Below are 8,111 nucleotides of genomic sequence, written 5' to 3' on the forward strand. Positions count from 1 at the left end.
CTGATCTTCATGAGGCAAGTCAAGTCACAGTTGATCTGCCAAAGTCTCGTCACGTCTCAGCTGTTCGTCCAGAGTCACGTCACATCACAGCTGATCTTCCAGAGTCACGTCACATCACAGCTGATCTTCCAGAGTCACGTCACATCACAGCTGATCTTCCAGAGTCACGTCACATCACAGCTGATCTTCCAGAGTCACGTCACATCACAGCTGATCTTCCAGAGTCACGTCACATCACAGCTGATCTTCCAGAGTCACGTCACATCACAGCTGATCTTCCAGAGTCACGTCACATCACAGCTGATCTTCCAGAGTCACGTCACATCACAGCTGATCTTCCAGAGTCACGTCACATCACAGCTGATCTTCCAGAGTCACGTCACATCACAGCTGATCTTCCAGAGTCACGTCACATCACAGCTGATCTTCCAGAGTCACGTCACATCACAGCTGATCTTCCAGAGTCACGTCACATCACAGCTGATCTTCCAGAGTCACGTCACATCACAGCTGATCTTCCAGAGTCACGTCACATCACAGCTGATCTTCCAGAGTCACGTCACATCACAGCTGATCTTCCAGAGTCACGTCACATCACAGCTGATCTTCCAGAGTCACGTCACATCACAGCTGATCTTCCAGAGTCACGTCACATCACAGCTGATCTTCCAGAGTCACGTCACATCACAGCTGATCTTCCAGAGTCACGTCACATCACAGCTGATCTTCCAGAGTCACGTCACATCACAGCTGATCTTCCAGAGTCACGTCACATCACAGCTGATCTTCCAGAGTCACGTCACATCACAGCTGATCTTCCAGAGTCACGTCACATCACAGCTGATCTTCCAGAGTCACGTCACATCACAGCTGTTCATCCAGAGTCACGTCACATCACAGCTGATCTTCCAGAGTCTTGTTACATCACAGCTGATCATCCAGAGTCTTGTCACGTCCTCTCTGTTGCACCCAGATTATCAAGGTCAGTCCTTCGGTATTCCCAGTCTGGTATCCAGTGTGAGGGATGCATCGCTGGTGTCTGCACACGCAGCTGGTGTCCCCAAACCCACTCACTCTAGCCTTCCTGTTCCTGAACTGATTCCCCTATCTGAAGCGCTTCCCTTGATGGGGATCGCTTTTTGGTGTGTTTGGGCTGCATACACCACCACAGAACCTCCCGAGGCGGAGGTGCTCGCTTCAGCTCCTTGCGTGGTGGTGGCGCTCAGCAATGCACTCTCAGTCTGTCATGTTGCGGTCGAAGAGACCGTTACTGAACTCTCCCCATTTCCTGATGTTACTGCTGTAGAACCTCCAGAGGTGGCGGCAACCGCTGCAGAACCTCCAGAGGTGTCAGTGGTATCCAGTAATGAACTCTCTGGCTGTCCTGTCATGGCTATGGAGGCCGTCTGTGAACTCTCTGCCTGCTCTGAACCGGCCGATGAGGCCATCTCCGAACTCCCGTCCTGTTCTGAATCAGCCATGGAGGCTGATTGTGAACTGTCTGTCCGTCTTGATGCTGCTAATGAGTCTGATTTTGAACTCTCTGTCCTGCCAGTTTCTGTCAATCAGTCTGATCATGAACTGTTAGTCTGTCCAGGATCAACCCATGAATCAGTTTTTGAATTATCTGTCTGTCCCATTTCCCTCAATGAGCCTGAGGTGGAATCACCTGTCTGTTCCGATCCCATTAACAATTCTGATCTAGTACTATCTGCCTGCCCAGTATCAGTCCATACGATGTTTGTAAGTTCAGTTCCAGCCAATGCTCTTGGTTTTGAACAGTCTGTTCATCCTATTTCAGCCAATACATCCAGTTTTGAACTGTCATGTCATTTTGTTTCAATTAACGAACCGGATTCTGAACTTTCTCTCTGTCCTGTTTTAGCCAATGAGTCTGATGTTGAACCATCTGTCTATCCAGTTCCAAACAAGGAACCTGTTATCTGCCTCATTAGTCCAGTTATGAGCCCAGAAAATATAAATGCACTCCATGTCTGTCCCGTTAACCCTGTCACTGCCTTAGAGACCATTCATGAACTGTCTGCCTGTTCTGTTTCCCCAAATGTGTCTGTCGGCTGTACTAAAAGACACTGTGGGCCGTATACGGCTCACGGACCTCCAGTTGCCCCATCCCTGATTTACACCAGTCCTAGTTAGTGAGTCTAATTATGAACTGTCTGCCTGTTCTGTATTCCCAAATGTGTCTGTTGAACCATCTACCTTGCCAGTCCTAGTCTGTGAGCCCATTTATGAACTGTCTGACTGTCCAGTTTCAGTCAGTAAGCCTGTTTGTGAACTGTCTGCCTGTCCAGTTTCAGTCAGTGAGCCCGTTCAGTTGTCACCAGGGAAAATATTGATTAACTTGTTGTGTTCCCTGCCTCGGTCCTTGAGACTGTATGTGCTCTGTCGGTTTCTTGTGTCTCAGTTTTCCCTAGTTCCCAGAGACCAGGGGTCTCTGCTCCGTCTGCTCAGCCATGGTGGCCTTCTGCTCTGCCGGGGTGGTCTTCTGCTCTGTCCGCTCCGCCGTGGTGGTCTTCTGCTCTGTCCGCTCCGCCGTGGTGGTCTTCTGTCTGGCTCTGGTGGTCTTCTGCTCCGCCGTGATGGTCTTCTGCTCCGTCCGCTCCACCATGGTGGTCTTCTGTCTGGCTCTGGTGGTCTTCCACTCCGCCGTGGGGATCTTCGGACTCGTCTGCTCTGCTGTGGTGGTCCTCAGTGCCACCTGTTCTGCTGGTTCTGTCCTGGCTTCCTGCTCTGCCGGCTACGCCCTGGTTTCCTGCTCTGCTGGCTCCACCCTGGCTCCCTGCTCCGCCTTGGCATCCTGCTCTGCTGGCTTTGCCTCAGTCCCCTGTCCCTTCACTTCCACATGGACCTGGCCCTCCATCCCTCCCCCTGTTCCGCCTCCTCTCCACCACCCTCCTGGATTATACAATGTTGGGAGCGTCTGGAAGCCGCTCCTTGGGGGAGGGCTCTGTCACGAATCCAGTCCGTGGTCTTCCGTCTGCTCGCCACCAGAGGTCTCTTCTGATTACATTTACTCTCACACCACACAAACTGTTGCACGTCACCCTGGACTACATTTCCCATGCTCCATTGCACTAATTGGACTCACCTGCAGCCAATCACACACACACTATATAGCAACCACTCAAATCCTTCTCTAATGGCCGAGTATTGTATAGCGTTTATCACTCTCCTAGCGATAGCTACTCTACGGAGCCAGTTTCTAGTTTTCATAGTCTAGTCATAGTCTTGCCTTGCCTGTTTTCTCGTATTCTGATTCTTGCCTGTGTTTCTTGGATTAACCCTTGTCTCGCCATTCGGACTATGTTTGTACCTCGCCTGGACTATTGCTCGTGTTTATGGATTACCCCTCTTGTCCAGCCCTCTGGATAGCATTCGCTGTCGAATGACTCACGCCTGTTTTGGATTGCTCTTGTCTCGTCTGTGCCATACCGGTTTGCTGATGTTTTAACCCTGCCTGCTTCTGACCATGTCTCTGAATAAAGCTATGCGTATGGATCCGCACGTCTCTCGTCTCGTTCGCCCCATTACAGATATAATATAATATAATAATTTAATTATAATTATAATTATTATGATCCACTTATTTTGTGTTAATATATTGCAAACACATTCATTCTATTAAATTATTTATTCACAAGCCCATTTCTATATTTTTCCTCATAAACCTTCATCATTTTCATTTTTTTTCACGATCTGAGGAAATTGCTGAAGAAAACTGGCTCGCTCTGAGGCAAAGAGCGTGCAGATCTATTTCTATTAAAATGAATTTATTCTCTCTTTAAATATGATGCTGTATTATAATTTGTGCGTGGAGGACTGATGTTAGTATGATTCAGGGTTTGACAGAAACACCTCCAGCAGAGAAGCAGGAGAGAAAATGTTATTCCAGCTGAGTTCGTCACATTTAGCCCTAGAAATAGAATAAACTTGTTGTAAAATGTTTTGACAACTTTTGGGTCACGTCACCTCTGCTGCTAAATGTGAAGAAGAGTGAGCCAATAAAATTCAGTGATGTCAGTAGTGCACTTTTACCCAAACTAAAACTAATAAAATAAAAAAATAAAACTATAGACGTAAATAAACAAATAAAAACACACAACTAAATCACCAATACTAACTAAAATTTAAGTGAAAATAGAAAATAGAAAAATATCTAAAACTAAATAAAATAAAACTAACAAAATTAAAATAAAACTAAATACTATATAGACAAAATAATGACTGAATGAATGAATGAATCAACAGAACACAATTTTATTTTTAAAATTACAAAAAAATTCTAAAAGTAAGTAAAATGAAAGAGAAAATATAAAATATAAAAATAATTAAAACTAAATCTAATAAAAATACATACTATATACAGACATAAACAAACAAACAAATACATAATGACAAAAACATAACAAAATTACTCTAACTAAAATTAAAGAGAAAATACAAAATAACCTAAATAAATAAATCATAAATCAATAAAACAAAACAAAATAAAATTGCAACAAAATTATTAAAACTAACTAAAATTAAAGTGAAAATATAAAAATAAAAATCTAATTTAAAATTGTAACAAAAACTGCAATAGCATTTTAATGTTACTAAAATGACACTGATCCCAACATACACCCAACTCTAAGAAAAAGCAGAGCTGAAATACAGATGCACGTCTGAGCAGATGGACTTCAATGTCTGGCTTAAACGTATGCTCTGTACCTTCAAACGCTGCCTACATTTAAGCTACAAAAAACCATCCCAGTTTCTTTGAAGAGTCTCTGAGCATCTGGTTTTAACAGTCCACTTGAGTTTGTGGGTACTGGGGAATGCAAGGACTGCTTTGACTGGGAGAAGAGCGCTGGGAAAGGGAAAGAAACAGAAGAGTGGCTTTCCCTGGAAAACAAACAGACTTTTGTTTCAGAGCAGAGAGAGAAGACTGTCTGTCTGCCTTCAGTGGCTCACGATGGAGAACAAGACAGTTTCAGAAACTGGAAAAACACAGCTATAGTGCTCTGAGGCAGAGAGGAGGTCAGGTCAAGACATCCAGACGCCTCTCTGAATGAACAACCACCTTCTCTTAGGCTGATGGTGAAATAATGTTAGCAAAAGCAAAGACAGGTTGTGCATACCTGTCCATTCTGGAAAATCACAAAAATATGACACAGGATTCAGCATAAAGGTTTAAGTAACATCCAAAAAGAGGTTGTAATTCTTGGTTACAACTAACGTCATGTTTTACAAACATGATTTTTGCGAAACCGCTGACTGAACCGTCTATTACGTCCACGATTATCATTTGTTGAGGGTTTTTGATGTGAAGACCAAACATTTGGAAAGTTTTAGTTGGTTAATGAATGGAAAACGTGATCTGATGTGGCTGTGAATTTCAGCCAGCTCACCTTAATTACCAAAGACTAATCACACTAATGTAAACTGCTCCTCTTCCCAGAAATCCCTTCAAAGCGGTTTGGGATTCTCCTGGTTCCTCCAAACAACAAATTGAAGGACTTTACGGTCATGCAAGTATTGATTTCATTATTGGTTTAACCAGAAAGGACAGAAAGAAGGATAAAGGATACAGTACAGTATAATTCAACTAAAGCAGAGTAATGCTGACTCCAAAACCTCCTGGAAAAGTCCCTCAAAACTGTCATCATTTCGAAAGTAATGTTTTTTGTTGTGTTGGGGAATCGCTTTCTTTCTTTCTCTTTCTTTCTTTCTTTCTTTCTTTCTTTAGCACTAATGCAACACAATTACATATTTTAATTTTATTCTGTGGTAGGAACAAAAACAACACAACTGCGAGATGTAAATTCAGAATTGCAAGGAAAAAGTCTTGCAATTCTGAGAAAATGACTTTCTTTCTTTCTTTCTTGAAGATTTTGTGTTCTTCAGCACTAATGCAACACAATAAAGATTGAACATTATGTGTGTAATTAATGCTATATTTTATGATAGATTTTTATCATTGTCATGCCACCACAAAAAAAAAATACTTGTATATATGAAATTTCCACCACAGAATAAAAATAAAAAAGGCAACTGCAAATTTTGTCTCACAATTATGAAATGAAAAGTCTGAATTGTAATATAGAAATTTGCAATTGCAAGAAAAAAATGTCAGAATTGAGATAAGTCATGTAAAAAAGTCATTTACATTTTAATTTTTTAATTAATTACATTTACATTTTTTATCCCACTGGAGGAAAAAAAACAGAATTGCTAATTGTAAACTCAGAATTTAGAAAAAAAAGTCAGAATTAGGAGATATAAACTACAGTAAGAATTGTGCAATGTAAATTAGAAATTGCAAGAAAAAAGTCAGAATTATGTGCAAAGTGTGTCATAAAAATAACAACTATTATTATTATTATTATTATTATTATTATATTGTAACGGAAACAGACTTTCATATTTGCCTCGTAAATAAAGCTAAATTATTATTTTTTATTATTATTTGTATTATATTCCTTTTAGAGTTTCTTTTTCAAAAACATTAATGATGCATTATTAATAATAACTAGGATGTTTTAATGAAAATCTCCTGCTATGTTATCACCCAGTGATATATAAATATATCCAGCTTTACCCACATTCATACAGTACACTCACTTAAAGCGATATACTGTGTACTACATATCAAATCTCAACTGCTTTATTGTTTATATTGCTGCAAAATGTAACTATATTAGCGCCCAGCTCTAATCTGCTAAAGGCATGAAGATATTAAGATATTATAAACATCAACATCATGATTTCGTGCTATAAAACTGACTCTACTCTCTGCTTGCTTGTTTTCAGGCTGACAAAGGCCTCTTTCTTATGCTGTATCATAAATTGAGCACACCACAGAAAGCTGCTGCCTGTGTTTACTTATTGAACAGACCATGTATCTATTCATCCATCTGTCTCTGCGCTTTTAATCATGACCAAATCGAGCTCTCGCTCCTCTTGAAAGCACAAACCCCTCAGCTGTCAGTGCGGATGTAAAGAGATTAGATGATTGTAAGGCTAATCCAAAACAGCATTCCCTATGGAGAAACACACACACACACACACACGGTATGACACAAATACTAAATAAAGACATGTATTCTATCGCAACATCTGCAAGCTTTAGCTCACATCTGGACGGCAGTCTCACACACACACACACACACACACACACATTAATGAAAATCTCCTGCTATGTTATCACCCAGTGATATATAAATATATCCAGCTTTACCCACATTCATACAGTACACTCACTTAAAGCGATATACTGTGTACTACATATCAAATCTCAACTGCTTTATTGTTTATATTGCTGCAAAATGTAACTATATTAGCGCCCAGCTCTAATCTGCTAAAGGCATGAAGATATTAAGATATTATAAACATCAACATCATGATTTCGTGCTATAAAACTGACTCTACTCTCTGCTTGCTTGTTTTCAGGCTGACAAAGGCCTCTTTCTTATGCTGTATCATAAGTTGAGCACACCACAGAAAGCTGCTGCCTGTGTTTACTTATTGAACAGACCATGTATCTATTCATCCATCTGTCTCTGCGCTTTTAATCATGACCAAATCGAGCTCTCGCTCCTCTTGAAAGCACAAACCCCTCAGCTGTCAGTGCGGATGTAAAGAGATTAGATGATTGTAAGGCTAATCCAAAACAGCATTCCCTATGGAGAAACACACACACACACACACACACGGTATGACACAAATACTAAATAAAGACATGTATTCTATCGCAACATCTGCAAGCTTTAGCTCACATCTGGACGGCAGTCTCACACACACACACACACACACACACACAGGACCTCATTGAGACCTATAGTGGAGTCCAGGTGCTTCAACGCTTACAATGCGGCTCTGATTCTCAGTGATGGCTAACAGATTCAATCTGGCAATATGATGTGAACACTTGTTAGCCGGTTTCCTTCTCGCTCACTCGCTCCAACCCTGTCTGGCAGGATTCTCCCATTTAAACACACTGTCCCGAGAACATGGATATTAACATGTGCATGAGAACGATCGCAACAACATGCTCTTTGTGTGTGTGTGTGTGTGTGTCTGTGTGTGTGTGTGTGTGTGTGTGTGTCTGT

At 41.4% G+C, this 8,111-nt stretch overlaps 1 protein-coding gene across 1 annotated transcript in view; it reads right to left on the bottom strand.

Moving 5' to 3' along the window:
• Positions 1-8,111, bottom strand: part of LOC107726258 (zinc transporter ZIP11-like) — a 113,690-nt gene that overhangs the window by 12,804 nt on the left and 92,775 nt on the right. The window lies entirely within an intron of this gene.

Source organism: Sinocyclocheilus rhinocerous, unplaced genomic scaffold (assembly GCF_001515625.1).
Source record: "Sinocyclocheilus rhinocerous isolate Xijiao unplaced genomic scaffold, SAMN03320098_v1.1 scaffold546, whole genome shotgun sequence".
Lineage (NCBI taxonomy): Eukaryota > Metazoa > Chordata > Actinopteri > Cypriniformes > Cyprinidae > Sinocyclocheilus > Sinocyclocheilus rhinocerous.